At 39.4% G+C, this 26495-nt stretch overlaps 1 protein-coding gene across 6 annotated transcripts in view; it reads left to right on the forward strand.

Moving 5' to 3' along the window:
- PLEKHG1 (pleckstrin homology and RhoGEF domain containing G1) overlaps positions 1–26495 on the forward strand; it is a 219586-nt gene that overhangs the window by 40487 nt on the left and 152604 nt on the right. For 3 of the 6 annotated variants that reach the window (XM_025866319.2, XM_073894086.1, XM_073894088.1), the window contains one exon: positions 14998–15056. The exons of 1 other annotated variant lie outside the window; for it this stretch is intronic. The gene's annotated coding sequence lies outside the window, so the exon portion shown is untranslated. Of the gene's footprint in view, positions 1–107; positions 344–10266; positions 10572–14997; positions 15057–26495 lie in introns of those variants that run through there. 2 more of the 6 variants (XM_073894087.1, XM_025866320.2) reach the window with 2 other exon arrangements.

A 26495-nucleotide genomic window follows, 5' to 3' on the forward strand; every position in this document is an offset into this window, starting at 1 on the left:
TTTCTGCTGGAACTTGTGGATTAACTGTATGTAATCTGTAATTCACAAGAACTGGGAAGTGTGTCTGTTTCGGTCTGATTTTGTCCTTTTTAATGTTTCTCATCTAGGTTGTCTTCGCTTGTACGACCAACATCTCAGCTTATCTGGAGCTATATTTTTTTATATTCCTTTCATGGGTTCAAACATGTTTCCAGTGAGTTATGGATGGGATATTTTTGGATTTTCTCAGTTTCTGCACTCTGGATTTTTAAGATACTCAATTGACCGAACAGCTTCAGGGAGCCCAAGTAAACCCAGCCATGCTAAATGTTCATGTTGATTATAAGCTATGTCCTGATCTCAGGTATGTTTTTAAAATGTTAAGTGGATCTTAAAATAAGGAAACCTGATAGATGTGCAGTGATTTTGGCAGGTACCCAGTAAGTTGTTAAATGCATCGTGGGCCCTCGTTCCGTGCACTGGATGACACTCATAATGGATTTTGATTATGTGCTTGGTAGTTAGTGACTTATGGAAGGCAGGATGATGGGCTTTTTCCATTTTAAATTTTAAATAATATATCTTTGAGGTGTTAACAGAGGGCATTCTTAAGTTGAAGGAAATGAAACAATCGTTATCTTTCGGGGTTGTGTTATCCTTTGTAGATAAGTCAATAGCTTACTGTGTAAATGATTGGCTTCAGCATACCTAAGATTTGGGTTCTCTTTAAAGACAAAAAAAAAAGAATCTATAGATACAAATCCCTCTTCAGGGTCATTAGGCAAACTTCAAAGTGTTAATGCTCATGAAAAGAAGCCCTATTTTGAATTTTTTAAAAGATTTTACTTATTTGAGAGAGAGAGTGAGCATGAGGGGTGGGGGGAAGCAGAGGAAGAGGGAGAAACAGACTCCCCGCTGAGCGGGGAGCCTGACTGGATCCCAGAAACCAGAGATCATGACCTGAGCTGACGGCAGATTCTTAACCAACTGAGCCACCCAGGTGCCCCTTGAATTTTTTATATGAGTAACAATTTTGGCATAAAACAGCCAGATCATGGTATATCATTCAAGCTTTTTTTTTTCCTTTATGTTAGTGTGATATATGACATCCATAAATAGTCACACCTCTAGAGAGGGAGCAGAATGTCTTTTGAGCAGCTTGTAGGTGGAGGGACCAGACTATGATGGTTTACCCAGCAGCAGCTGTAATGACAGTATGGCTTCCAATGACCTGTTACATGATTAACTCGGCTCACTCGGTCCCTTTTCCTGGTTCACTGAAGACTTCCTCCTCCCGTCCTTTCCTGTGACCACCCATTCTTCACGAGAGGTTAGGCACTGCTTCTGGAACAGATCCTCCTTTCCCCAGTTTTGTTTGTATTCTTGCTTTCCTCTCATAGTTTGGATAAAAATCCCGTTTGATCATTTTTAGTTAGCTCCCCATGGTCAGAGCCTTAGGTTTTGCTCATTTTGAAACATTCTCTTTGTTAGAAGTTAGATGCCTCATGAATAAGACTTGACTTCTTCGACTCTAAATGGATGTATTGTTTTAAAAATCTAAATCGTTGGAAGGGGTTGAAATCAAACATAAAAACCCCATTTTCAAGTTCAGCCGCAGCTAACAGTTGCTATATTGATGTTGGTTTTCACCAACTTATTTCTTTTCTAAAGCTTCTATTGAGCCTTGGCTCTGCAAAACGGGGATATTAACATCTTTCATTCACCTCTTCTCCACTATGACTAAGGTGACAAACTAGTCCTGGCTTACCCAAGACTTTCCCAGTTTTAGCACTGGAAGTCCCATGCCCGGGAACACTCTCAGTGCCAGGAGGGTCAGCCCTACCTATAACCTCCCAGCGTGTTAGACTCTAATTTTTTTACAGTATCATGGTTTAATACTTCTGTTATACTTACTGTCACAGCGTAACTATGAATGATTACTTGGTCTGTGGATTGTTCCTAACAAATGAAAGCCAATATGCAAATATTATTCACTGCGGAGCCAAGTAATATATACCCAGATCCATGGAGAAGGAAATTCCATTCTGGATCACTAAATTTTGCTGCTTGAAAATTTTTCCAACAGCTTCATTTATACACTCCTCTACTTTGGGGTTATATTTGGCTCCTACTATCTTTTTCATGCCATGTTCTCTTCCTTATGGTAGAGAGGAATCATTTGGTAGACTGTTCCTTGGAGTAACTTTTTATATATCTTCATTTGGTAGACTATTCCTTGGAGTAACTTTTTGTATATCTTCATTTGGTAGACTATTCCTTGGAGTAACTTTTTGTATATCTTCATTTGGTAGACTGTTCCTTGGAGTAACTTTTTATATATAATATGCATGGATGGTAAGCTCTGTTACTGCACGTTTGAAAATGTCTGATTTTGCCTTCACACTTGATTGATAATTTCAGTCTAGATTCACAATGATAGTTCTACTTTGAAGGCATTGCCCCTTGGATACCTACAGTCTAGTGTAACCAGTGAGTCTGGTGCTGGACTGATTCTTATAACTTAGTTGATTGTATATGCATCTGTCTGTTTACCTCTTTGAAGCTTATGGGAATTTTTACTTTATCCTTACTTCTGATATTTCACCAGTGATCTGTTTTTGAATCTTTTTTGTTGACCTTTGTGATCTGAAGTCTGCTCAGGCTCAGGATATTTTCTCCCCACTAATACTTACGCAGTCTTCACAGAGAACTCCTGTAGATGAGTTTAGGACCTCTTGGAATCAATTCTCCATATCTTTCATATTTTCCTTCTCTTTGTTTTGGCTATATGTTCTGGAGATTTAAATTTTGCAGCCTACTGAATGAGTCTTTAGCCATATAAATTCTATCATTTAGGCCATTAGTTTTCTGTTTTGGCACTTATTTATTTAATAATCTGAGAACTTTCCCATTCTTGTTCTTTTTTCCATGAAAGGAATATGAATATCTGTGAGTATTATTCCAGTCCTTGTGAAAGTATTGTTCTTGACAATGATGAAATTGACAGATGATCTTCTTGGATTGCTTCGAATTTTTCTTTTCCAGCATCAAACACTACTTTAATTTGTTAATTTTTAGATAGAACGCATTACTGTTTTCCACCCAAACCCTAGCTCTAGCTAAGTTACCTCTCTTGGTTTTTTGAAGCAGTTTAGGCTTTCCTACCTTCCAGTGCTCTCCAGTTGCTTGTAAAATGTCTTTCCTTCCATTTCCTGACTCTTCCCTAGAACTCACTCTGATTGCCCTCCCTCCACCCCATTTACATAAAAGGTTCTGGGGCCCTGTCAGGCACAAGCAGTCTCCCCTTTCTCTTAACACTCCTTGGCCCTTGCTTGAACCTTTCTTGTCATTGCCTCTCTCTCACTCCTGCTGAGGATCACCACTGCTTCTGTGTGATTCCTGAAATGAAGGCAAATAAGGCTGTCAAGAGGACAAGCAAATGCCCAGGCACAGGAGGGAGAAGATGGGGAGTTCTGGTGACCGGGAGGAGGCTGTCCCTGCCGGGTACTCTTGTATAAAAATAGCTACTCGGGTGGTTAGGGGTTTAAACCATTTCCACCTCTCAAGTAGAAACTTAATTGGTTTGCAACAGTTTTTCAAATTATTTTGTGTTGCAACATTCTTTTAAGTAACAATTAGTCAATAGATGACCAAAATAGAAGCTATTAAGATTCTTTTTATATAGCTGAGAATAGGATAATACAATCTGGATGCATTCTTGAAATTTCTCTGTGGTTTGGCTTCAGTAAATTACTACTTTACATACAGCTTTTAAAATATATTTAGATTTAAGTTTAAAAGTGAGAACCACTTGTGTAAACATCATTGAATACCATTCTTTTAATGAATGGGGTAATGTTATTTATATTCTTTCTTCACTTCCTCTGGAAAGCCCATTTCTTTTAGGAAGGCTTTAACTTACACTGTAGTCACCTTGAAAAGTGAAAGGAATTCACTTTAGTATATTTTAACTCAGCCACAAATTCTTACTGTTGCTACCAAGAAGTGCTGGGCCCAAATCTCTGAGTCTGATGTTTCTAAATTGGACTAAAAATAGCAAACGACAATACACGTATCCCTAAAGTAGTGAATAGGAATGTTTAGGGGCTGAAGAACCCTTATTTTATTTTCCCTTTAATAGAGAAAATGCTCTTTTTTTCTTTTCTTTTCTTTCCTTCCTTCCTCCCTTCCTTCCTTCCTTTCTCTCTCTCTCTCTCTCCCTTTCTCTCTCTCTCTTTCTTTTTAAATCCATTTTGCAGTTTGTGTTTCAGGGAAGCTGTGAGGCCAGAACTGATGATGCAGGGTTTCCTGGGCTGGACTGAGGAATCTGGATTCACCCAGACAGCAGTGGGGGGACCTTTGGAAGGATGGAAGCAGAGAAGCAGAAAGTCACGTGATCATGTTGGTTGTATAGATGACAGGATGCCAGAAGGATTAAAGGCAGAGCAGAGGGGAGGTCGTGGTGTAATCCATGCCAGAAAGCCGTGTGCCAAGACAGTTAAAATTCTGAATTTTTATTCTGTGTTAATTATACAGCCATTAGACCATTTGCTGGTTATTTTATAAAGACTTAGCCCTTTTAGAGCTAGAAGGGGCCTTGGAGATCTTTCAGCCACCTGTGATTTTTACAAATGGCAGAAACCTAGGAGCTAAGGAAACAAAGTGATTCCTCCAAGTCTAGCAACTCATTGCTAGCAGAGCTTGGGCACGGACGCAGCTGTCCTGATGCCAAAGCCAAGGCTTTTCCTGTGGTGCTACCTACCCTTCCTCCCTGCTCTCTGCTATGTGCATGCCCAGGCCAGCGTCCCACCTGAGGTCCCATCACCTGGTCATTGATGACACACAGTGTGATACCGACAGACGTAGTCAGCTCATGCCCCACTCTTGCAAATGACTTATCTCGCTTTCCCTACTCTTCCCAAATACACATTCTCGCTCATCACATTCAGAAGATGATCTCGTCTTTTACTTCCCAGGAAAAAATAAATAAATAAATAAACCAGAAATCACCTAAGAACATGCTGGCCACTGCCTGCCATCAAACCCAGTAACTGCCATGTGCCTGTCCCTTGTGGTAACCAGCCAAAGTAGCCCAACCTTACCTAATACTGCGCTCCGGGCCCTAGGTCCCAGTTCCTCCTGTCTTTTCAGGGAACTTTGGAAGATTTCCCCGTTTCTCTATTTTCAACCCCTTCTTCAGTAAACAATCTGTTCTGTCAACATTTATATAGCCTTTGGACGCTCCCACTGGAAACCCTGCTTACCATACGTACTCAGCATATTTTACTCATTCATTTAATAATTACTTGGGAGCAACTACACCGTGGTAGGCATTGGGCATCCTGTTGCACACAAAGGAAATGGGGTGTTATGTGGTCCAGTGGGGCAAATGGATGCTAAACAATATCTGTGGTTGCTGAGCATTTACATTGGAAAGTGCAATTCTAACTAACTTTATGGCAGTAGGTACTACATCTCAGTGTTTTCATATAGCTACCGTATTTCAGTGTCATAGTGAAAATTGTGGCAGCGTGTCCTGTCTAGTATATCTATGTACTACTAGAGTCCTGCCCTCTGTTCTGGGTTTAAAATCACATGACCAAAGGCCCATGCTATTGCAGGCTCTTGTAACTTGTATATACCCAAGTATCTGGGCTAAAAATGCATCTAAGCAGAAGCCGAAGAAATATTTATCTGGGGCACCTGGGTGGCTCAGTTGGTTAAGGACTGCCTTTGGCTCAGTTCATGATCCTGGAGTCCCGGGATCGAGTCCCTCATTGGGCTCCCTGCTCAGCAGGGAGTCTGCTTCTCCCTCTGACCCAGCCCCCTCTCATGCTCTCTCTCTCTCTCTCATTCTCTCTCTCAAATAAATAAATAAAAAATCTTAAAAAAATAAAAAGAAATATTTATCTGCTCATGGTGTCAAGTGCAGACTCCCTGAAGTATTTTTGAAATAGCGTTCGTGTTAAGTTTGAATCTTTTTAAATCAGCAAAATAACTGTCTAAGCACACACAACGTACCCTAATGACATATTTAATAAAAAGACAAATAGTTTTCTCAAGTACAGATTTAAAATGACAAGGTCTCTATACATATGTCAGTTATCACCCGTCTATTTTCCTCATGGGCTACATAATTCAATTTTAGCATTTCCCCTCTTTTTAGAAGTAAAAACAGACCACATTTGCAAAACCAAAGATTTCCAGGAAGTCCTAGTTGCTGTAATGGCAAGGAAGACGTAGATGAATAAATCACTGTTTGGTAGGGACTGTAAAATGTTTTATTGGAAGTCTGCCCTCCACATGCATGTTTCCTTTTTTTTTTTTCCTCCATGAACCTGAAAGCTCATTGAAATATCCTCAAGATGGATGTTAAATAAAAACTCTGTGATATATTTGGTAGTTCATTTTTAAAAAACTGAAGTCAAAGCCTGTTTTTCTTGACTGATGTGGAAAGGTTAAAAAAAAAAACCTTCAGTGAAAGGAAATTACCTTTCTAAATATAACATTCTGAAATGATGTAACAGTTTTTTCCATATGTTGCCTGAATAAAAGTAGTGTTTTTACAGAAGACTGGTTAAAAAAAAAGGAAAAATCAGTACTCTACCATTAAATAAACAGGCAAACACAAATTCAGATTTCTAACGCTGTCTCCCAAAATATCAGATTATTAAATATCTGGCATAAGAAACATGGTATCTTCTGTTTCCTTATACTAAAATCAATTTTACTTATAAAATATTCCAGCTTTCAAAACCACAGCCATCTGAATTCTGTTCATTTTAGGGAATTTCTCTGTGTTAATTAACATCTTTCATTTTTCCCTGCTTGCTTACACATCTCAGTTACTCCAAACAGTTATTGATCTAGATTGAAAGAGGCTCATGGACTCTAACCTTAGAAGGCATTCCTTATAAAATTCTAGAAATGTTCATCCATTTCCGTGATTTCCTCCATTTTATTAAATACAGAATCTGCCAAATCTTACAACTTTCCTAGTCACCTCCCTGCTTCTTATTTATGTCTGGACTTGCAGATCTTTGGAAACATTTGCCCTACCTGTAGTATTCCTCCACTGATGTGTTACCAAGCCCCAAGTTTTAATATTAAAATTGTATTACTTTTATGCTTTCAAGAGCACACCGTGTAACTGCAGCTACCTCTGGACTTTGTTGTTAGCTGAATCTGAGACCCCCTCCCCCAACCCCATCCCACTGGCTGGAAGGTCTGTGAGGGTAAGTACCGAATCTGTCCTAGTCGCTGTTGGATCATCAGCACCAGCGCCCAGTGCCCGGTTGGTGCTCAGCTGTTGGATGCCTTCCAGGTACTTCACAAGTGGCATGGGTTGCTGGGGTGATAGGGAAGTGAGTTGGGAATGTGTTGATAACCGTACAGTAGCCCTTGAGATATAGCCACCATCCAGTCTGTTCCCTGATATGTATCCCTCCGAAGCCTGCTGTCTCGGGCAAAGTCTTGGTATTTCTCTTTGTAACCCTAGTGCCTTTCACAGCCCTTGAATGAAGGTCATTCATTCAAGAATCATTCACTACTTCACATTTTTGCGCAGTGACACCTCCAACATTGGGGAAAAAAAAAGAAAAGAAAATGATGTTGAAATCCCCAGTTCTATTTGGCCAGCTTTCCTTATTAAGAGGTCCACTTTGTTGTAAGAATGAAAAAAAGAGAGGAACATAGGGGAAAGTACGAGGCAGGGGTCCCCTGCTGGAACTCCTAATTTCTGACTAAGTATTAGAATTAACAATCCTTTGGTAAGTAATTATGCCAACTGTTGGTCTCTTCAAAAACAAAGCAAAACTAAGGTCTGGGCCATCAGAATCTAGTATGCACAGTTTTTGTTGTCTATCTGCTTTTGGTTTCTTTAAAAAAAAAAAATTCACAGCCAACTTACCATTAAGTATGGCTCAGGGTTGGAATGTAACGGGTATTAGCCTACCATATCTTAATAATGTATAAAGAACTTTAATCATTTCTACCTACTTTGGTGTGTGACCCTGTGGATCCCAGGAATCGATACAGACTAAAAACTGAACTTGTCTTAAAAGTTCAACTTACTTCTAAATTTTATTCATATGCAGCATGTAGTGCCTGATCAGATATGCAAACCTGATATATAACATCAGGGTTGAGTGAGTAGAACCTTCATTTTGTATCTGTTAAAATGCCACTGAAAATAATTCAACTTATCCAAACTGCTTGATGTGTATAGTTTTTTCAAGAACACATCCATTGTGTTATAGGAGAAGATTTTCTTGGAGGCACTGTCCTCTACTCCATAACCCCACACCTGGCATACATTAGGTGCTCACTGCATAATTTAATCAAATTGTAGGTAAGAGTGGTATATTGACTGGTAAGGAAACCAACAAATATTAGCTATTGAAAGATTTTTACCCCTTTTCCATAGTCTCCACTTCCAAATTCTAGGGTTTGGGTTTTTTTAAGTGGTTGAGACCCACTGTATTTCTTTCAAAGAAAGAAATGACCAATTAGACATGTCAAATCAGAAATAAAGATTGACTTGATTCAGGGGTACAGGTCTGTGATTAAGCTTGCAAGGAAAGCTATAGAATGTCTGTCTTTGGAGGTCTCTTTGGGAATAGAAATGTATGTTTGTACGTAATAGATCCTAAATACTTGATGAATGAATGAATAAAAACCAAGTCTCAGTATTTAAATAATTACCTGCATGAATGAAAAATTCATGAAATTGTTTAACGTTCTTATTCTGAAATGTTTGATCATTTTAATTCTCCCCATTCCCTTTCCACCTTGGTCAACCAGTTTCTATTGTGAAATTCATTGCTAGTGGGTTTTCTTGCTTATGTCTGAACAATTATGTGTACATATAGCATCTCAGAACCAAAACTTGGCTCTCTGAAAGGACAAATACAATAAATACTACTTTTCTGTATATTTTCAAATATAACATTTAAAAGGTGTCTTTACCAGTGATAAGAAAAATAAGGTTCCTAGAAATATATCTAATGAGAGATCTGTGAGACCTTTATGTAAAAAAAATGGAATAACTTTAACTTTATTAAAGATATATTTAAAAGATCTAAACAAATGGGGGGGGTAAAAGATGTCAAGTCTCCCAAATACAGGTCCAGTACAATCCCAGTCAAAATCCAGCAAGTTTTTGGTGGAACTTGGGTTGATTCTAAAATTTATATAGAACAAAGATCCAGAAATAGCCAAAAAAACTCCTGAAGAAAAATCAGGTAGAAGGATTTAGAGATGTTATTTATATTGTTATAATGCCACAGTATTTTAGAAGTGATTTTGGCAATAGAGGTAAACAATTAGACCCATAAAACAGTAGTTCTGAAACAGGCCCTTGTTTATATAGAAACCTAATATGTGACAGAGCTGGACTTGAAATTAGTGGAAAGAATAAATTAATAAGTGATACTGGGGTAATAGGTTATCCTTATGGAAAAAAATGAAAATAGATCCCTGCCTCACAGCATGAATAGTAATTTCAAATGGATCAAGGACTTAAATGTGAAATACACAATTTTAAAGTTTTGTTGAAAATGTGATAGAATAGCTTCATATCCTTGGGGTAGCTAAATAAGAAACAAAAATCATTACAGCAAAAAGAGATATATATTAGAGCATCATATTTAAGCACTTCTGTTTGTCAAGAGAGAGACTGAAGATAAACCATAATCCAAAACAGGCATATGAATTTTTATATTGGGGAATATATAAAAAGCTCCAACGAATTCATTAGAAAAAGATAATTCTATAGTAAAATGGGCAAAATGCATGAACAAGTTTTTCACAGTGAAGGGAACATGAATGGCCAACATACATATGAAAATGTGTTTAACCTCATTAGTAATTGGGAAAATACAATTTTAAGCCACAAAAATGTCATTTCCTACCCAGAATAGCTATAATTAAAATATTTTAGTATCAGATGTTGGCCATAATATGGAGCAAAGTGAACTCTCATATACTGTGGGCAGAGTGTAAATTGGTACAGTTACTCTGGGGAAAAAAATTTGGCGTTACCCAACAATGTTCATGTGTATAATGAATATCCCAGCAGTTCCAATTCATGTTCTACAAGGTAGAACATGAAATCAAGGACCATGTACAACATTGCTTGTAATAGGGAGGAAAAAAATGGAAATAATCTAAAAGTCCAACAGTAAAGCATATGGTCTGCTTGGGCCATGTCCTATTCATGAACCAATCACAGTAATCAGGGGGGTGAAACATGATGAATAGCTTAGCCTAATTAATGTCATTCAGAGTGCAGGAGCTGGGAGGAGGGTAAAGGAGAGGAAATGTTAATTTGGTTGCTACAAGGAGGGTAGATAGATGTTGGGCTTCTGAAACCAGCAGATGATATCACTCCACCCACTTTCAACAACCAATTTAAGAAGGTTTGAATTACACTAGCTGTTGTTACCCGCTTATGGTCTATGAAGGATGGGAAGTAGCTCAAAGCAGGGCAGGTAGAAGCTAGAAGAGGGTTTTATGTTGCACGGACCTAGAATCACAGGTTACCTCACCTTCTCAAATCAGAATGGACAGCTGTGGAGTGGCACTCCAAGGAGGTAGGTCTGGGGCAGAAGCAGAACTCTAGTCCAAATGCAGGGATCCCTTTGGATTTACATGATCCAATTGCATATCGCCTCAGAAATACTTCGTTTTTGTCCATTTGACCATTTGTGTTACTGATTTAAAGAATGCTTTCTAGGGAGAGGGAGGGGGGCAAAAAAGGAATACTTTCTGGATACTTAGAGGAGGAACTTTGGGAGATTTGCCCCTTGTTGGTATTATGAATATTAACTACATTATGGTCTACATTGGTCTAAAGTCTTATGATTTCTGGTAGCCCATTATGTGTATCTCTACCCTAATTTTGTTTCTTCTGTGAAGTTCATGTGTTTCACCGAAGAAATAAAGATAAGAAATTTTGTGCTTATGTACAGATCTCTGGGGCTCCTGTATTTCAAGTAGTTGACATTTTAGGAGAAATGTTTATGCTTTGGGTCTTTGCAAAGTCATTATCATGAGTACAAGTGTTTTATCACACATGACTTTAAATTGTGCCTTGTTTAAGCCCTGCCTGCTCAGACCATTAAAAGCTGTTTTACTAGTCACTGGGTATTACGGTTCTGCAAAGCTAACAGGCCTTTTATTGTGTCCTCCACATAAAGAGCGAAGTTGGTCCCTTTTGTGTATAATTTTTGTTCACATTCATTCTAATTAACTAGAATTGATCATGTAGTTGTTGTCAGGGCATTTAACATTTAGTCTCCTCACTCTTTAATACTAAAGGTAAACTTATTTTAGACACTGTAGCTAAAAGGACATGGTGACATATTTTGGACTTCTGTCTCCTTTTTATAAGACCAATCCTGACATTTTATTTATTTTTATTCTCAAACTCACATTACTTGTATTTTGCCTATGTAACTTATTTTAAACATCACCTTGCATGTATTCCAGAAGTTTAGCATTGTTCTTTGGCCAAAAGCAATAAAAATGTCACCTGTTTTAGAATGATTCAGTGACGTGCAATCAGCGTTTTCTTTTCACAAATATAACATCAATGAGTATTTATAACCCTTCCTCAACCTTTAAAAGAGTAATGATGTGTTTTAGGGGCTTTTTTTAAAATATCAAATTCTGTTTGTTTCTAATGACCTGAGTGGGTTTTGCACTTAAGGCCGGATAATCAAATATTCGTAATGTGTTTTTTTCTAGAAATCCCATCTTGAATTTATAGAATAGCCTCTGAGGTCCTCAAGTATTCACCTATAAATAAGCATCGCTGATTGTAAAAGTCTCTTGCTGTTCTCATATTCTCATACAGGCAGTTCACCATCTCAGACTCAAACTATAAATACATTGGTTTACCTCATATTGAATTTCCTGGCCAAGTACTGCTTTTTTTTTCCGTTTCTAAAAAAGCATATTTGTGCTTTTTATCATTTCTCACAAGGAAACCATTATCATAAAGATTTCCTTAAATGTACTCTACGTAGATTCTTTACTGTAAGCATCATTTTTCTGAATCTGATCTATTTTCTGACTGTCTCCATTTTCATTTGTTTGTGACTGGTCATTGCTGCAAATGAACAACAACAACAACCAAAAAAAAAAAATTGCTTTTTTTCTTTTTTTGGTCTATTTTCAGACTGTCTCCATTTTCATTTATTTGTGACTGGTCATTGCTGCAAATGAACAACAACAACAACAAAAAAAACCATTGCTTTTTATGTACTGTGTTTCAAATAATCTTACGGCACCTTCTCTTTTTCCACTAGGCTTTTTTTAGATATATCTTTTGACTTTTCTGGGTATTCAACCTTGTCACCTGCTGATGGTGGTAATTTGGCTTGTTCATTTCCTTTCATATTGCACCGTGAGCATATTTTATGATGGACTTTTTCATAAAAATGTCTGTTGTTTTTAGATTTTTAAAAAAGATTTATTTCAGAGAGAGAGAGAGAGCATGCACATGCGAGGGGGGAGGGACAGAGGGAGAGAGAATCTCAAGCAGACTCCACACTGAGTGCAGAGCCCAGTCGGGGCTCAATCGCACAACCATGAGTTCATGACCTGAACCAAAACCAAGAGTTGGACGCTTAACCCACTACCACCCAGCACCCCTGTTGTTTTTAGATCTTTTTAAAAATCATGGTCAATGATCTTTTGATTTCTCGGTTACTGAGAGGTTATCAGATAAAGACACTGAGTTTAATCCTGTTGTTTCAGCATCTTTGAACATAGGAATATGTGTTGATCTCTTGTGACCTACTGACAGAACACAAGAGATCTATTTATATAATATTTCTAGAATAAGCCCAGTTTATATCGTTGTGTCATTATTTTAATATACTCGAAATTGAGTTTTCTGAGCACATTATTTAGTATTCTTCTGCCTTATTTATCTAAGTTAAACAAGCCTCTTCTCTCTTAGTGTCTTGTCAAGTCTGCTTATCAGGCTTGTACTAGCTTTTTCAAACAAACGGGGGAGCCTCGTCTGTTCTATATCCTCAGAGTTTTTTATGTAGTTTGGGAATCATTTAATCCTTGCACTAATCCCTATTTATTAGCTCTGTAGCTTTTATATTTCTGGTTTAGTTTTAATAATTAAATACCATCTAAGAAACTGTTTCTACTGAGATGTTAAGTTATTCACAAGGATATTTTTACATAACACTCAATTCTTAGTCTCTTCCATGTCTGTGATGTATTCCTTTAGTAATTCTATTCATGTTGGATTTTAAGACTAGATTCGCCTGAAATCTCTCTATGAGGCATTTCATTCTGTAATGAACCAATGACTGCTTTTTAAATATCTAAATTACAAATTCCTGCTTTTATTTCTATTTCTGCCTTTCCTGTATTATGTTTATTACTGTTTTCAAAGTTAACTAAGTTTAAATACGTATTTCAGTTCTTTATTCTCTCCAATTTAAAACAAAACAAAACAAAAAATACCAAGCAGTTACTAGTGCCACAGTAAAACTACATTTTTTTTAATCCCTCATATATAAAATAAAATTAACTCACTTTCACTATCCATCCCTACTCAGTTCTCCACTTTTTATAACATGATCTAGGACTTCAGACTTAGATGGAGCTAATTATTAAAGTAAAGTTTTTTAAAAATAATTTTTCAAGGGGTGCCTGGGTGGCTCAGTCGTTAAGCGTCTGCCTTCAGCTCAGGTCATGATCCCAGAGTCCTGGGATCGAGCCCCACATCAGGTTCCCTGCTCAGCAGGAAGCCTGCTTCTCCCTCTCCCCCACTTGCGTTCCCTCTCTCGCTGTGTCTCTCTCTAACAAATAAATAACATCTTTAAAATGAATGAATGAATGAATGAATATATAAATAAATAAATAATTTTTCAAAACTTTTGAAAATTTTCACTCTATTTGGACTATTCTTAGAATAATTAGCATACCTTACTCCTTTTTTACCTGCTTTTAACACTTACCACCACTGCTACTTTTTCACTCCTAACTTTTTATTTTGATTCATCCCTCAATCAACTGGAATATTTTTAAGTTTTTATCATGAAGCTATCCAGATGATAAATTTCTAAGCACATTTGGTTTTTCTTTTAAAACTCTACAAACATAGAAATGTCTGTGGTTCCTTCTTTTTAAAAATAGTGACCAGAAAAAAAAGCCACCCCAAATTTTATCAGATGTAAACCTCACCCCTGTAGACTTCCACCCCCACCCCAACTACTTTGCAAAGAGAGAAAGGGGGACGAATTATGGGATACAGCCCTGGAGAGGAATCAGGGATAGAGTGGCCATGACCTTAGGAAGTTGCTCATCCAATGGACAACTTGGGCTTCAGGGGTAGGGATAGTGTGGTTGAGACTGAGTATCACCCACTCTCCTCCTGCTTTCATCTCTTCTCCAGAAAGGAGAAAATTCTTCCCGGCTTCTGGGAGGTCATTGAACTTAGTTTTTGTTTTGTTTTGTTTTTTGTTTTTGTTTTTGAGAGAGAGAGCAAGAGAGTGCAAGCAGTGGGGGGAGGGGCAGAGAGAGAGAGAATCCCAAGCATGCTCCATGTGGAGCCCAACGCAGGGCTCAATCCCATGACCGTGAAACCATGACTTGAGCCTAAATCAAGAGTTGGACGCTCAACTGACTGAGCCACCCAGGCACCCCATGGTCACTGAACTTAGTTTTAGTGCTATTGGAAGTTCACCTTTTTTTGAACTTTGTGTGGATTTCAAGGGAAAGGGAAAAATCAAGGATTGAACATCAGTAACTTTCCTAATACCACATCCTGTAAGTTTTTGTTTTTTAATTGAATCATTATGATTATTGTTATAGGTCTATTACAGACCCGTAGTATAGAGGTGGCATTTTCCTCAGAAAATGCTGGCCTTTTTGCAGCCAGTGTTCCTTCTGGCACTTAGAATTAGCCCTGATATGTCATCTATGTTCCACTGAAGTAATTCCAGAAAAGTAATAAGAAGCAAGTTAATTTTTGTGTTTCCACTACAGGTGAAGACAGACATTGGGAGTCTTGGAGTGCAGACACTGGAAAGGCTTCAGCTGTAAAAGTGAGCTATTTTCTTTTTTTGTCACTTGAATATGAAACATGTTAAAAGATTAATATATTCATAATTTAGGTTTGCTGGGTATTTTTATATAAGTACACTGCAGGCAAAATTCTTCTTGCTTTTAACTATTTTGTGAGCCAGAATAACATATATGGTAACCACAGGATGAAATATAAAAGAAAATGCATACTTCGAATATATATATATATATATAGAGAGAGAGAGAGAGAATAAAAATGAAGTCAGGAAGAGTAAGCCACAGTGTGACCCGATTTGGAGTCATTTCTTCCCATTGGCCTTCAGCTATTAATGAGTTAGTCTTTTAGGTAATATTTTAAATGCTTTTTATCAGCTAGAAAAGTTCTTCTTGTCCTTTTAACTTCTAGTTTTTCTTCAAGATTTAAAATCTCAATCTAATTTTGTGGTGGTGGTATTTGAAAAACCACAATGAATGATAAAAGGCAAAGGAAGGAAGGGACATGCCTTTTTTTTTTTTTAAGGTTGAGGCAATTATTTTGCTTTGCTTCTTTCCTAAGTATTTGATCATTCTCTGACCACATGATAAACTATTGGTCAAGACATGGAATGTTGAGCTAATGTTGCTCGATGATGTATCAAATGCTTACTAGAACCGTAGGAATAGGTGAAGAAACCCAGTCTGCTAAGCATAGAATTATCATTTTTTACTCATACGTTTATACTTTAAATTTTATACCAGGCCTTTTTTTTTTTAACCAAATAGTAAAACAAACAAACAAACCAAAAAAACCCCCACAAAATTAAAAGCATAAGTACAGCAGTGGGTTAGAGTTTTATTGCCTTTAACTAGCAAAATAATAATGCTTTATTGCAATCATAAATTTTTGATACACTGCATTATTCTTCTTGAAGTACTCAAAGTTATTACAAGGACAAATGGTATTTTAATGGAGTAAAGATGACTTTGCTGTGTCAGAGTTCAGAATTCATCAATGTTTTTTTAACTGGTAAAAACAATGGTTTTCTTGCTGCAGATCTTCATTGCTGGCAATAAAGTCCCAGAAATTCTTTTGCCTAACTTACAATAGAATGCTGAGTAGCTTAAAAATCAAGAGCCTCGGGGCACCTGGGTAGCTCAGTAGGTTAATCATCCAACTCTTGACTTCAACCCAGGTCTTGATCTCAGGGTTGTGAGTTCAAGCCCTTCATTGGGCTCCACACTGGGTGTGGAACCTACCTAAAAAAAAAAATCAGGAGTCTGTGGTCCAGAGCTGACTTACTCATTAGGCACAGTGCCCAGAATCCATGACATTTTTAAGGACTCATGAAAATGTTTTCATTTTAATTTCTTTTAAAAGCAGGGGACAAGTGAATATAATAACAAATATATGATAATGAAACCCAGCCTGGATGATGTTTTTCTTTATAACAATGCAGTCATAAAATACAATTTTCGGTCCTTTTTGTGGAGGAAGGGCCCAGAGTGCCCACAAAAGTCTGAGTCACAGCCAGGCACCCTCTACATATGTGAGATTCAATCATTTGAATGCTTTTTTTTCTTTCTTTTTTGGAAGAGAATTATTAATTTTTAGAAATGATAGTCTTCTCTGTGAATGAGTCCATGGACTTGTCTGCTTATCAGAGAGAGAGACACCATTCTAGCTACAAAGAAAGAAGTGACATGTTGTTAGGTTGAGTAGCTGTGATTATTTGCACTGTTTTTCTAGATTAAAATAAATAATTTTTCCCTTGAGAGTTCCACTGATACTCTGTTTACTTTCTAATCTGATATGGAAAAATAAGGGAAGGGAAAGCAAAACTTGACTCAGGATTCTTTGGTCCATTTCGGACAAGTGTTTTTGCCTGAGGGGGTGATGTTCATGAGAACAGTGGCTCACCTCACCTCCTTGCTGCTGTGGGAGTCTAGAATTTTAGTTCTTCCCTAGTTGCTGATCTCTATTACTGAGTATACAACATTTTCAATTACCATGACTGATCTCGTTTTGTTTGTGTCTGAAGCCATGATCTGGTTTTGAAGAAAATATTTTTGTTAGTCTTCAACTGTACTGACTATATAAATTGTGTCCAGAATATCTTCTGAAAAGTCATTTGTTGACTTAAAGTAAGTGTGTTGCATGTCTGAAGAACTTTTTTCAAAGCAGGTACTCGCTCAAAGATAAGCTCCCTGAGAGCTAGGATCTTTGTCTGTTTTGCTCGTTGTTATATATTCTAGAAAAAGCCAGACATATGAGAGAAGCTCAAATATTTGCTCAAAGAATGAATGAGCTAATGTCCTCCTTTAGCCATGTTGTACCTCAGAAGTATCCTGAAATTTCTTTGGGTGTGTAAGTGAGCTGCTAACCCTCTGCTCCTCAGACTAGCAAGTGTCTGGGCATGTACACAAAATGTACATAGCACGTTAATATAAAACGGTAATCTACCACACTGTTACCACTAACTGTAGGTAAGAGCTTTCCTCTCTAGATTAACAACCCATTATATGCCACTGGACACCACTTAATCACATTAAGCTAGGCAAGCAAGAGAATCCTAGAGAAAGGCACCCCTCTCCCCAGCTATGGAAAACATAAGTCTAGGATTATAAACAGAAGGAATCAACTGACTTTAATTAATAGTACTTGGTTAGATGGTCCTAGATTACTGAAAAATCAGAGGAGTATAGTTCTATTATGCATTATTTTTCTGTTAATGTGACATGAGTGCGTGTGAGAGAGATTCAGCTTCAAGACTACATTTTAAAGTCACCCTCCCAAATATATGCATATATACACACCCACATGTACGTAACTTTTTTCTGAATAAACTTGCCTCTGCGTTTCATTCTCCGCGCCTTCTCGCCCAGGGTTTCACCTGCCCTCTGATGGAAGTGTGTGGGGCAGAGCTGCTGTGAGGAGGGCACAGTATAGAGCTACCCAAATAGCAGAAAGATGCTAACTGAAAGTTCCAAGGCATGCGCCAGGCGCTGGGGTACTCCAGTGCCCTGATCTTTACTGTTCTTGCGAGCAGTTTCCAAGCCCCTTACTCTGTCGAGTGGGGGCACAGGACAGTGGGGTGCTTTTTGATGGAGACACCAAAGGCTAGACGTGGTAGATCTCCCCTGCCAGATTTGCCATTACCCAGCACTGCTGTGTGGGTTCTTTCGGGACTTGCAATATGGTTGTGCTCTTCCCTGGTGGGTGAGGATCTCTTCTGTCCAGCATCTCCATCAGAGCATTCTTCCTGCCCTTCCGCGAGCAGTTGTGGGAGGCACACACATTGAGCCCAGGTCAGTAGCTGCTTCTGTGGTACCTCAAAAGTCTCTTGTTTTGGAGCTGAAGGCTTTGTGGGATTGAAATGTTGGGGCTTACTACCCCTAGGACTTACAAACAGTACAGTGCACGCATGCTCAGGGAGGGATCGTCTCTGCATGGCCCTTCCATGTCCTGCCCGTGTCCTTGCCACTGTGTTCCCAAGGCCCAGTAAGTGTCTTACTTGGGGCTGATAGATTTGTCGGAAGGCAGCTGTTAGAAGGCTCATCAGTGGCTGCAGCATAAATGATTCACATTGTGAATATAGACCTTGTTGTCTTGAGCTAGGCACTGCTAATAATATAACCATCCAGCACAACTCTTGGCACAGTGCTAGAGGACAGGGACTTAATGCAGTATGGGATCTTTAAAAAGTCATTGAGATGCTCTCCTTCCGTGTCTTCCATTGCAAAATCCCCTGAGTCGGTGTCATGGAAATGATTTTTAATGCATAATTGAAGATTAAAGGTGTATAACTTATAAATATAGTGGTTACAGAAATATAGCACAAAATTACAGCACTCAGAAAGATGTACCGATTTGACTCTGCACAGAGTGGGCATCTCTCCCGCGTTAAAAAAATATCTTCTTTTGAAGAATTCTTGAGATTGCTTGCATTACAGTGTGAATGGGCTTCACACTACCAAACTGCACACTTAAAAATGGTCAAGGTGGGAAATTGGATGTTATGTGTATTCTACCACAATCAAAAATTTAAAAATATTTTTTAAAAGTATCTCCAGAAGTTTGCGTAGCTTAAACTGGAGTAGGGATTAGACACCTTTTCGGGGTGAGGGGAAGGTGGAGGAGGAGGGCTTTCTCATTGTACATCTTTCATTAGAGATAGTGAAAGGTGTGAGAAGGGCCCCAGCCATTCTGGAGGGAAAAAAAGGATATTCATTAAAAAAAAAAAAAGTACTTGTTTTCTCATGAAAGGATGACCTTTGGAATGAGGAACTAGTTCCTATTTCTGGCATTCTCAGGACAGTGTGACATCGATTTTGTAGAATTATGGGCATAGGTTCCTGTCAAAAACTAGGAGCGGGCGGGAGGGCTTCGTGATCAAGTGCGTTTGGGATTTAAGCAACGTTTATGAGGTCCTTTTTCTGCAGAGTCTTTACCAGGCTGCTCTGAATCGTCTGTCTTCAACGAGGAGGTGCTACCGGCAGGCTTTCTCAAGCTTACTGAAGCGTGGAATGTCTCCCCACATTCCCCGCCTGGCCTTATGGCTTTTTAATCTATGAATGGTGTTGTTCTGTGGAAGGTAGTTTGGTAAATACAGATGTAAGGTCGAGTATGGGAACACAAACACAGAAATCGGTTGTAGAAAGAAATGTAGATGTGGGACGCCTGGGTGGCTCAGTAGGTTAAGCGGCTGCCTTCGGCTCAGGTCATGATCCCAGGGTCCTGGGATCCAGTCCCACATCAGGCTCCCTGCTCAGCGGGGAGCTTCTGCTTCTCCCTCTGCTTGTGCTTTCTTGCGTTCTCTCTCTCTCTCTGACAAATAAATAATTAAAATCTTAATAAAAAAAAAAGAAAAGAAATACAGACGAACTGAAGCCGTAATCGTGACCTGTCCCTGTGGGAGGAGCTAGGAGAGCCGACATTTCTGGAATGCAAAGCCCTGTTACACAGCTCTGTACTACTCCGTCTGTGTACCCGGTAACGGAGCCACGCCTCTGATGTGCTCATTAGGGATCCCTCACCTTTTGCTCTCCCCTCAGAGTGGCCTGAAGGTCCCATGCATGAAACTTGTGGGGCATCTTGAAGCGTTTTGCTAAGGCCCTGGCCCAAGGTTCAGCAAAGATGACATTTAGTCATCTGAAATTCTAATGTGGAAGAAAGTTTCCTTAGATCTTTCACTGTTAAACTACCGCCAGTCTAATAACATTTGATAGATCCTGATGGACTCCTTATGTAAAACATTATTGGAAGTAGCATAAAAGGACTTAGCCGAAGTTGTGAGTGACACTGCATTGCTGAAAGTGACCTGTGTCAGGGTGATCATTTCATAAATGAGCACCTACTTTGTATGAAGCGCTAAGTATAAGGCACTGAGCACTGTGAGGGGTACCAAGGCAAGAAGCCAAGGCTTCTGCTCTTGGAGAAGTTATAAAGTGAGGCAGAGAAGGTAAGACACGTCTAACAAATAACCTTTCTGTGAAGCAAGGCTGTGAGAAAAAGTGGTATCAGAAATGTATTATACCAAAGAGGTGAGAAATGCGACCTGAAGAGATGTACTTCCCCTATAAAGCATTCACTTGTGTATGGTCTGTGCCTTTGAAAGTGATGCTTATTTTTGTTGGTTGGGTATGAAGTTATTAATTAAAACAAAATTGTTTTAATTGTTATTCAGATCATCAATATCCTCACTTAACCTTTTTCCTCCTGGACCTGTCATTTTCTGAAGAGCTGTTTAGAGCTCTCGCTGTGTGAGGGGGTTGTCGGTTTTTCCTTTTAATTCGATCACTTTTTCCTTTATATGTTTCAAAACTCTGCTTTTGATATATTAAGGTTCCTAAGTTATTTACTTGTTATATAGTTAGGTGCAAGTCATTGTTGTATTTTAGAAAGCAGATAGACTGTCAGATCCCCATGGAGTATGGGGTCACAGAGGATTATGGGAGGTTTCATGTTCTTAACATCTGCAGCTGATGGTGAACCTCAGCTGGGCTTGCCCGGGGACCATCTAATAGGCATGAAAAAGCTGTCACATAAAATGTCAAAAGAACCAGATGCGCTGAGGGGTGCCAGATTGGCTTTCAGCAGCTGTAGATAATAAATCCAGTGTCTGGAACAGACAACTAGTTTTCATGTTTGAGAACCTTGTAGAAGCATTGGGCCGGATTCACCAAGCGTAAGAAGTCAGTACAACAGAATTATCCACCATGGCTGGCGGGAATCAAGGCCCGTGGTTGTGGGGACTGCATAATGCGGCCGACACCACCTCCACCGTGGCCTCGGCCCCTTTCTTCCGGGCTCATTCCAGACCCCAGCCATCTCTACTGCAGTTGCCTTTTCCAAGATACATGCCCTTTTGGAAATGTATGTGGGTTTTGTTGTTGTTGTTGTTGTTTTAACATATAATGTACTATTTGTTTCAGAGGTACAGGTCTGTGATTCAACAGTCTTACACAATTCACAGCACTCACCATAGCACATACCCTCCCCAATGCCCATCACCCAGCCAACCCCATCCCTCCCACCCCCCCTCCACTCCAGCAACCCTCAGTTTGTTTCCTGAGATTAAGAGTCCCTTGTGGTTTGTCTCCCTCTCCGGTTTCATCTTGTTTCATTTTTCCCTTCCTTCCCCTATGATCCTCTGTCTTGTTTCTCAAATTCCTCATTATCCATGAGATCATATGAAACTTGTCTTTCTCTGATTGACTTATTTCGCTTAGCATAATACCCTCTAGTTCCATAGTTCCATCCACGTCGTTGCAAATGGCAAGATTTCATTCCTTTTGATGGCTGCATAATATTCCATTGTGTGTGTGTGTGTGTGTGTGTGTGTGTGTGTGTGTATACATACCACATCTTCTTTATCCATTCATCTGTCGATGGACATCTTGGCTCTTTCCACAGTTTGGCTATTGTGGACATTGCTGCTGTAAACATTGGGGTGCACGTGCCCCTTCGGATCCCTACATTTGTATCTTTGGGGTAAATACCCAGGAGTGCAATTGCTGGGTCGTAGGGTAGCTCTATTTTCAACTTTTTGAGGAACCTCCATACTGTTTCCCAGAGTGGCTGCACCAGCTTGCATTCCCACCAACGGTGTAGGAGGGTTCCCCTTTCTCCGCATCCTTGCCAACGTGTCATTTCTGGACTTCTTAATTTTAGCCATTCTGACTGGTGTGAGGTGGTGTCTCATTGAGGTTTTTATTTGTACGGAAATGTGTGTTTTATTGCCTTTCCCCGCCAGGGCTTTTCTATGCGGTCCAGAAAGCCTGTTCTGGAGGAAGATTACATTCGTGATAAAGACTTTTGAAAGTGAAGTTGGGTATTAAAACAGTCATTGTGTTTTAAAATTGAAAGACACGCGGTTGCAAGTGATCTTAAGTCCTGCGTTAAGTATTTTCTTTTAATATTCTTTGTCTTAAAAAAAAAAAAAGGTGGGGTCTGGTTTCCTAAAATGTTGTGACTTCATATATGTCCCTTTGATTTCTAAAGCATGGTCATTCAAAGGAAAACAGAGTTGAGCAAGTTCACAGGTCCTCAGAAATGGAGTATTCGAGCAACCAGGCTCCCAGGCAGGTGATCGCCAAGTCCCGTTTCCTGGTTTCCCTGTTCTTCCTAAGCCCTCTGCCTTAGTTCTAACTCTTCTTTGGGTGTTTTCAACTGGGGATCTCCCAGTCACCTTCCTAAAACTAACTCTTAACTCCTATTTGGGGAAATAAAGATATTTTTGTGCAGGCTTTTCATTTTAAATGCATGTTCGGCTCTTCTCTCCCTCCTTCTACCCCAATCCCCACTCCAAGCCCCTATATCTTTTGTCACCAAATCTCACTAAATTTACCTCACCATCTATTTTTCATCCTCTCTTTTCCATTTCCACAGCCTTCATAAAGGAAAAAATACTGAACGCTTGAGCATTTACCACCCGCCACACACTGCAGTTGACCCTTGAACAACACGGGTTTGAACAACACAGGTTTGAACTGCACGGGTCCACTCACACATGGAATTTTTTTCAATAAGTACTGCACGGCACTGTAAATGTATTTGCCTTATGATGGTCTTAATAAGATTTTCTTTTCGGGGCGCCTGGGTGGCTCAGTCGTTAAGCATCTGCCTTCAGCTCAGGGCTTGATCCCAGGGTCCTGGGATCAAGCCCCGCATCGGGCTCCCTGCTCCGCAGGGAAGCCTGCTTCTCCCTTTCTCTCTGCCCCTCCCCCTGCTTGTGTGCTCTCTCTCGCTGTGTCTCTCTCTGTCAAATAAATAAATAAAATCTTTAAAAAAAGAAAAAAGATTTTCTTTTCTCTAGCTTACTTTATTGTAAGAATAGGGTGCCTTTTTGGCTCCTTCAGTGCCTCATGCACCCTGTAATCCATGCCCCCATGATTCGACTGCATTAAGGAGTCTGAAGAAGACTTTATTGTATGAATACAGTATATAATACATGTACAAAATATGTGTTAATTGACTGTCTATGTTATCCGTAAGGCTTCTGGGCAACAATAGGCCATTGGTAGTTAAGTTTTGGGGATAGTCAAAAGTTATAAGCTGGGGGGGGGCGTCGGTGCCCTTAACACCCACATCATTCAAGGGTCAACTGCATATACTTTTTCTTAATTCTTTTAGCCTTGTGCAAGTTATTATCATGAATTGGACTTCACATGTTAGGAGACTGAAGTGCTCGGTAATTTAAGTCATTGCCCAAAGTCACAAAATTAGTAATTTTTTTGAAACAAGACAAGTTATAAATACCCAGGTACAAGTCCAAGTCCAGTATCTTCTTTGCTGCTGTGAAATGTGAAATGCCACCCACAGCCCAGACATGCCATGTGACTCTGTGTTGCTACATCGGGGCAGAATTACCAGATTCTCTTTCTCTCTCCTTTTTCTGAACTTGCGAACCTCCTGTTCCTTCTGCCTACCAGCCTGATCCACCCAACGTGCTGGGTTAATTATGTCAGGTGTCTGGTCTAAAATTCACAATGACATGTTGCTTGCTCTGTAAGATCTGATCTTTTTGTTTGTTTTTTCTTCTATCTTTAAGCCACCTGTTCTAGAAAAATGTATTTTGTACCACCCAGAACTCTCTCTGCTCCTGGGAGTTGGTCTGCAAGAAACAGTGGGCTCTGGGGTCAGCAGGACCCGGAGGTATGTCTCTGCTCACCTCCTGCCTTGGACCTTGAGCAAGTGTTTTGCCATCCTTATCTGTAAAATCGTGGCAATAAATTCACTTCAGTTTCATTGTGAGCCTAGAGAGTGCATGTTCAGTGCCAACTGTAGTGAGAGCCTGGCCCTTGGCAGGTTCTCAAACAGAGCTGGAAGGTAGTAGCAGTAATACTATTATCTGAACCTTATCTATCCTTTAAAACTCAGTTCAAATTCCTCCTCCTTTTTAAATTACTCTGACTTGATTTTATCTTTCCTCTCCTCAAAGCCACTATATATATCAGTTAGACTCTGAACAATGCATTTAGTAATTTTAATTACATGACACTGCTTTGTGATCTTAAAAATCCGTCTTGAAATGCCTTCTCCGGCATTTAGTTCCTGCTCTAATGGACTGAGGTAATTCAAAGGCAGAACTAGGTCTTATGTGTAGTACGTAGCCTGGTCCCTGACATGTAAATATTCACAAACTTTTTTGATTCAAAATTAAGAATCACATACATTCATAGGAAATCAATAAGCTGGGTTAGTTTTAAATACAGAGATATTTAAGACCAGGTAGATGCCTCTATTTTACATGATGAACTTAAATTTCTTTGTCCATTGTTCTGAATGTGAAGACAATTGCAGAGTAAATTTTAAAACTCCAAGACATTTTACTATCCAATATTTCTGATAAAACTGTCTTTTAAACCCTTAAAACCTGGATGTATGTGTGGTCATTTGTGTTTCTTGGAATGATTCCAAATTAGAAAATATTCTAGTCTTCCCTGTAACTGTTATTTTCCAGGCTTAATCTTTTTTTTCCCCCCCCTTAGGCAGAACTCCACCTTTCTTCTTTGCCTCTTGAGTCCAGGTCACTTCTTCTCCCCTCCCCCAACCAACTTTTCCCTGGGAAAGGTCTAGTGGGAACGACCGAGCTGTTCTTTATGCCTGAGGAAGAGTCTTAGAGATGAAAATCTGGTGGCACTTTTAAACTGAAGGGACAGCTTGGTTAATTATGGGCTTTTTAGCTTCATTGAATCACCTTTAATTCAGAGCAGGTTTTTACAACTCCATAGTTTATCATTTTAACTGGAGGATTGGGGGCCCCTCTCTAGACAACACAAGGATTGGTGAAAGAAAAATCATTTGAAACAAGTTGCAGACAAGATGTGTGTTCCATCCTAACGTCCCATTTTGGTGCACTTGCACAAAGATGATTTCCAAACAAAATATATATTACAAATTTGGGCGATCTTTTGCCTACATAGGAAAAGTTATTTGTTGAAATATTTATTTAAGGATGGGGCACCTGGGTGGCTCATTCGGTTGAGTGGCCAACTCTTGGTTTCAGCTCAGATCATGATCTTGGGGTCCTGGGACAGAGCCCTGAGTCAGGCTCCATGCTCAGCATAAAGTCTGCTTGAGATTCTTTCTCCTTCTCCTTGCCCCTACCCCTGCTCCCACTCGCTCACTCTCTCTCTCTAAAATAAATAAAATCTTTAAAAAAAAAAAAAGATATTTTTTTAAGGCAAAAAAAAGTCTCCTTGGTCTGCCAGGTCTAAAGTTGTAAAATTGAACTGTGTGAAATCCTTTGGAAAAGCCCTCCCCAGGGAAATGGCCTTCTGCCTTCTTGGGGGTTGGGGTGGGGGGGTGAAGAGTTGGAAACCACTCCCCCAGCTGTGGAGATGTGTCATCTCATCAGAGGCTGAGCTCGGTGAGTGATTCCTTTCGTCTGTGCCCTCAATCTCAATGTCTGCCTATGAGGTGATGCTGATAAAGCCACGGAAGGAACGCAGGCACAGGCCGGCTTGCCTGCACCACTATCTGGGTCTAGCAAGATCCCCCTCTTGGCAAAATGCCCTTCCCAAAATTTTCTGAAGAACATTTGAACATTCGAGACTAGGATTCTGTAGGGAAAGACTGGGAACCAATAAGGATTCAGGCAATAAAACTATGTATATACACAGCGTATGTTATGTGCAAGCAATCTTCAATTTAAGCCAGAGTTGTTTTCCAAAAGTTCATTTGAAAAACATTTTGGAGTTTATTTTTTCCTCATTAGACGTAAAACTATGCATGGGAAGTCCTCAAGCAAACAGAGCCTCATTAACCCATACAGTTCCTGAGATGCAGTTAGGGCCATTTGGAGGGCCAGTTCCTGTGATCTGTATTCTTCCCCACCATTCCTGCAGACAACTGAAAGTCCAGTTTGTGTAAACAAACCTCATCTCCTAGAGAACTTCTCACCTAGAGGATGTGGCATCCACGTTTTGTACTAGGTCACGTATCTTGATACTGGATTTTAGAGTTAGACATATGAGCT

This window comes from Callorhinus ursinus, unplaced genomic scaffold (assembly GCF_003265705.2).
Source record: "Callorhinus ursinus isolate GAN/ISIS: 27379988/994484 unplaced genomic scaffold, GSC_fseal_2.0 scaffold6, whole genome shotgun sequence".
NCBI classification, from domain to species: Eukaryota; Metazoa; Chordata; class Mammalia; order Carnivora; family Otariidae; genus Callorhinus; species Callorhinus ursinus.